At 39.3% G+C, this 5,996-nt stretch overlaps 1 pseudogene; it reads right to left on the bottom strand.

Moving 5' to 3' along the window:
• Positions 1-5,499: 5,499 nt before the first annotated feature.
• LOC116890618 lies at positions 5,500-5,643 on the bottom strand (annotated as a pseudogene).
• Positions 5,644-5,996: the final 353 nt, after the last annotated feature.

Raw genomic sequence — 5,996 nt, 5'->3', positions numbered from 1 at the left:
GTTAATACTACTACTTGATAGTATTTATTTCGAGTGTAGTGTGTGTATGTAACCCTTCTGATATGCATTTAATAATATGAGTATATGAATGAACTTCGAACTACACTTTGATACAATTGTATACATTGCATCTCTCTTTGTGTCAGTAAATTGACACGTCTACATCTCTAAACAAAAGAATTGATTTATTTTTCTCTTAAGTTCTGTGTGTCTCACTTCAGATCCATCTTGTCAGTTCAGTTAACCTGATTTAGCCAATCATCAATATGAACATATGGAGACAAAAGAGCAAAATCAACCCATCCCCAGCCAGGAGACAATAGAGAACTAAATTAAACCTTCACACAGAAAGCTGATGGGGAAAAGGCAAGAGAAAAATGTAAGCTGACAGAGAAATACATGGACCCTGATGGGAGCTAATCCTATGCCTTATTCTTGAAGTTTTTTGCAAGTCAACATAGTTTATTTTTCTAGTTATTTATTTACTTTACATCCATATTGAAGCTTTGTCTCCAGTTCCTCCCTCTCCACTCTTCTCTCTTCTCCTTAGAGAGGGGAGGCCTCCCATGGACACAACCAGCCTTGGCTTATCAACTTGCACTAAGTGTTGGGGTAGAAATCTCAGCTCGAATATGAACAAATCATATCAGGCCAACGTGGTTCCACGTGGAGAAGTTTAATGAAAGGATGAGAGAGAGGGAGGGAGGGAGGGAAGGAGGGAGGGAAGGAGGGGGAGAGGGAGGGAAAGATGGAGAGGAGAGAAGAGGAGAGGAGAGGAGAGAGGAGAGAGAGAGAGGAGAGGAGAGGAGAGGAGAGGAGAGGAGAGAGAGGAGAGGGTGGAGAGAGGCCAGCCATGAGCACAGGAAGAGAAGTGGGGAGGGGAATGGGAAGAGAAGGGACGAAGAGGGAAGAGGGGAAGAGCCAGAAAGAACAAGAGCAAGAGCAAAAGAGTGAGGCAGGGGCAAACAGCTTTTATAGTGTCAGGCATACCTGGCTGTTGCTAGGTAACCGTGGGGGTGGAGCTTAGACAGAATGCTAACACTAAACTAGGGGGATTTTCTCCTATTTAGGCTAGACAAGACAGCCCAGTTAGAAGAAAGGGATCCAAAGGCAAGCCACAGAGTCAGAGACAGCCCCTGCTCCACTTGCTGGGGTTCTCATATAAAGACCAAGCTGCACATTTGTTAGTTCTTTGATTAAATTGGTTTAAGGCACAGTAGTTGACCGTCAAGAAGATCTAGTTCTGTTAGATTCCTGTACCAAAAGCAACTCCATTGACCTAATGAATCAGGAGCTGATGAACTGTGAATCTTTGTTCAAGGCCTGCCATGACTCTTCCACTGAAGCACTGCAATGGGTTGAATTCTAGTTCTCCAATAGTTGTACGCTGGCCACATTTGAAGTAGGATCTGTCAAGGTGTAAAGCTAAATGAGGGTCGTTAAAATGGCCTCTCATCCAATGTCCCTGTTATCTCTATAAGAAGAAACTAAAATGGAGACCCTGGTACACACAGAGGAAAATCTATGAGAAAACAGAAGAGGAAGATCTCCATTTAGAATCCACAGAAATACTTCAGGGCCTTAGAAATCAACCTGCCAACACCCTGCTCCTGTACTTTTACAACTGACTTTCTTCTTGTAACTTAGAGAAAATGTACCTCTATTGTCTAAGCCACCCAATGTCTGTTCCCTTGTTATGAAGGCCCTGGCAAAGTAATGCAACTAATATTTGTAAATAATAATTATGGGACTTTTTGCTACTAGAACCTGTTTTGTTACCTGGGTAGTTCTTCAGTCTTTAAAACTCCTAATAATTGGAGCCTACAAAATTCCAGAATGGCTAACTCCACTTTTTTGGAACATGTTCTTTGTGAAGAGTTTTTCATACTTGGTGTTGAATATTCATTATTCTAATGATGAAGGTTCATATGACTAACACTGGATCATAAGAGTGCTTCCAGAGTACCCACACATTCTAGTCACAGAATGCCTAATGCTGTGTGTATTGATATGATTAGTTAATATTTTAATTCACTGAGACATATTTTTATGAATATCTTTCATATTACTGTTTTTTTCTCAATAAAATGTAGTAGATCATTTCTCCAAGTCAAATGTACAAAATATTGTGTATGGGGTTTCCATCTTGGAGAGTTTTGAATTCTGAGTGTAGTCTCCAGATGATGACACCATCCTAGTAGTCTTGGTTTTATTGACCTGTTTGAGGTCAGTTCCTTTGACTTGAGAAAAATGTTCTCTGTGCATAGAATTCTATTTGCACATCACAAACGACCCATTCCTATAAATTACAGGTCATGCTCTTGTCAAGAAGCAAACTTTAAAAATATCATCTCCTAATATTCTAACTACTGTTTTTACTAAAACAATCACTCTGGGTAGAAAACATCCAATGAAGTTGTTTGAATTAATTCAATCTCCTGTTCAGTTGACCCCTAAAATAATATCACTGTTAAGGAACTCTTCATATGCTAAAGTGCAAACCAAAATCTAATAAAAGTTTTCACTTTGGCTGACACTCCTCAAGCTCATATTAACAACAACACTAATGATAATGGTAATAATAATTATGGGTAACCCATATAAAGTGCTTTCATGACTCCAGCATAAGACTTTAAATATACTGACTCCGTTAATATAGAAAATTGTTGATGTAGGCATCATTTCCTATTTGCATTTTATAAAGGAAATGCAGAGACATTTAATGACCTCAATAAACAAGATGTTTATCAAGTCTGGCTTTAAAATTCTGCTACCAATTGTGGTGAGCTATTTACAAAGATAATGCATAGTTCAAGGAAGGAAACATCAATTCTCCATACCGCATCTTAATCTGTGAGTTCACACCCTATATGGAATTGCATAACCAAATGTTGTGGTACTGAAAAAAATTGGCAATGACTTCTGGCAAAAGGGTTTCTGAAGATGAAATTGACATTAAATGCATCGAGAATTCAAGGTGTTTCTGGAACTATTCATGCAGCCTGCTGCAGCCTTGGTTCTGAACACTCACAATGCATACCTAAAACTGTGCATGCCGCCATGACACACAAGGCCAGTGAGCAAGCACTGCCTGGGTTACCTCAGCTCATACACATGACTCAGAGTGCATTTACTGTATTTATAAGTTTTGGGTTTTTTGTTTTGTTTCGTTTTGGTTTTTTTTGTTTGTTTGTTTTGTTTTTGTTTTTTGTTTCTGTTTTGCTTTGGGACTGGAAAGATGGTTGAGTTAGCAAGAGTTCTTGCTGTACAAACATGAAGACAGAATTCAGATCCTCAGCATCCATGTAAAGAGCCTATCATGGCCTCAGGTACATGCAACCCCAGTACGGGGCATGGGTATGAAGACTGGTTTGTTGGGGCTTGATGGTCAGTAGTCTAGCCAAAACTCTCTGGGCTATGAGTACATTGACAGATGCTCTCTCAAGAGAATAAACAGAGGGCAGTAGAGGCCATCTAAAGGAGCCTGGCCTCTGTTGTAAAAATATGAAAATAAAAGAGTATAGTTGTCTTTTACACCGCTGGGTCTACACCTCGGTGCCCCAAGATATCTGCTAGATATCTTGGCAGAAACACAGTCCAGCCGCACACTTTCCTACACTCAAACCCTCACATAAAAGAACACACAACACAATAATCTTAGATCCAATTGGTAAGATATAATTGCCCACTTAAACATACAAAGCCAGGTACTACCCATCCCTTGAGAACATTAATAACAACCTGTAAATACACAGAGCAGAATCTTAACATCACCTGCCATCTTGTCCTGCCACGGCTTCTCCCCTCTCTCCCTCCTGTCTCTTCCTCTCTCTTAGTCTCCCCCTCTTCCTTCAAACTTCTCTCCCACCCATCCTTCCTTCTCCTCCAATGACAGGCCTCCTTCTATCCTGTACCTGCCTCTCACCTGTACTTTACAAATCAATAGCAAGGTTCTGGTGAAGTCACCTGATTCCTGAGTACGTGACTAGGCAGCTGTCCTTGGGGCAGTGGAATTAGCATCAAAATACAGATAACTTCAGGGCAAACCACAACAGGCCTCCATACATGTGCATAACATGAATACCTGTCCACACATATATGTACACAGAACTAAAAAATAACCACAAAGTTGTCTGCTTGTATAGAAACTTAATGGTTTAACCATGGAAAACAAAGGCATCTACTATTTTTCTACCACCATGCCTTGACATAAATGTTTCAAATTAGTATGTATGTTGCGTTGTATTGTGCTAGAATGTTGATTTAAAGTTGCTGACTTGTGTTTCTTTGGATCATTGAAAAATATTGGTTTGGGATAAAAGTAGAAATTCCAACAATTTATCATACGGCCCCAGCATAGTTCTGCTACTTCATATTATATGTTTATGTTAAGTTAGTATTGATGATTATAAAAATCAAAATTTCAAATAACCTTGAAAAGTGCTGAACACAGCCTGTGCCCCACAGTGGCAAGCACACAGCCAAGTGTGAATTTTTTTTTTTTATGTAAAAGTAAAAAGTATATGATCTCATTAATTTGCAATTTTGCTTTTTTAAAAATAATAAATAAAATTTTTAGGATGACAAATAAATCAGATAAATATTTATAATTTATTTTCAGCCAGTGTTTAATTTTCATTCTACTTTTATACTCCACCTTCTTGGTACTGTGTACAATATTTTCAAAGAAAAAGCTGTTGCAAGCCGGAGTTAAAGGAACCAGGTTCCAGGCACTATCTAGGGAAGAATGATAGCATCCGTTTCTTGAGGCTCCAGGAAAGGGTTAAATATAAATGTCCTCTGTCTCAGCCCCCTGGACAGAGGGCTCAGCAGCTTTATCCCAAGTATGTTATAAATTAGCGGCCAATTTCCTCCCACTTAGCAGCACATGTCACTTATACCCTGGCACTGAAGTGAGCGACTCAAAAGAGTGGAGAGCAAATGATTCGTTTACCCTGCTTTCCCAGGGCATATGCCCAAATTTTAAAGATGAAAAACAAACAAGGAAATAAAACAAAAACAGGGAAAAAAACAAATGAAAGAACAAAAAAGTTTACCAAATAAGTTTATAGACCAAGGATTTGAGATTCAAATTCTATTGAGTTGCATGTTTCATCATTTCCACACAATATCTACAACATTGTGGTTACAGTTCCTCTTTTGGGACTCAATGGCATTTTCCATAGAAGGAGATCCTAATTCATTGGATTGATATGATTTCAGTGGCTATTGTCTATTACTGATACTTTGTTCTGGGAAGGTCTTGAGAGACGTTCTTGTAACCATGATGAAATGAGCATGGTAACCTCTGCTTTATATTGAGGTCATCAACACAGAGGGATAAAACACATAACAAATGTCAGTGTGCAAAGAGTGATGTAGTTATGATGCTACCCATGGCAGCACAGTCTCATAGTGATCTTTCTCTCTGTCTCTGTCTCTGTCTCTCTTTCTTTCTCTCTCCGTCTGTCTGTCTCTGAAAAGTAATTTTCTATAAAGGTGGGAACACAGTTCCCAAGTACCATCAAATTATGTTGTTGAGTTTTCTTCATTTAGAGAAATCCATGGGTCAGCAGAGTGTAATGGGTAAGACACCAGAAAACCACCTTCATGATCGTGGTATATTTCCTGCCTCGTGTGTGTATGTGTGTATGTTTAAATGTACTATTTGAACATTTCATGTGCAAACAGATACATCTTAAGTATATCTATCTTCTGTTTTCTGCAACCAATTCCTCCCAATCACTGCCCCCCAACCTCACATCACCCTTTAAAAAATAACCCATATTCCAATTATTATTATCCATATGCACATGAGTATAGGGCCGTTTTCATGACTTGGGCAAATTTCCATCTGCCACAGGTCCAAAGAAAACTACTTCTGCCTGCCCCCGTAGCAATCAACTGGCACTAGCGCATCAGCTGTGTTGGAGCCTTGGAAACCCTTCCTCTACACATGCTAGGCTTTTAAACTGGCTTGGTCTTGTGCAGTTCTT

This window comes from Rattus rattus, chromosome 1, assembly GCF_011064425.1.
Source record: "Rattus rattus isolate New Zealand chromosome 1, Rrattus_CSIRO_v1, whole genome shotgun sequence".
Classification (NCBI taxonomy): Eukaryota; Metazoa; Chordata; class Mammalia; order Rodentia; family Muridae; genus Rattus; species Rattus rattus.
This window is presented reverse-complemented; position numbering and strand designations above follow the sequence as displayed.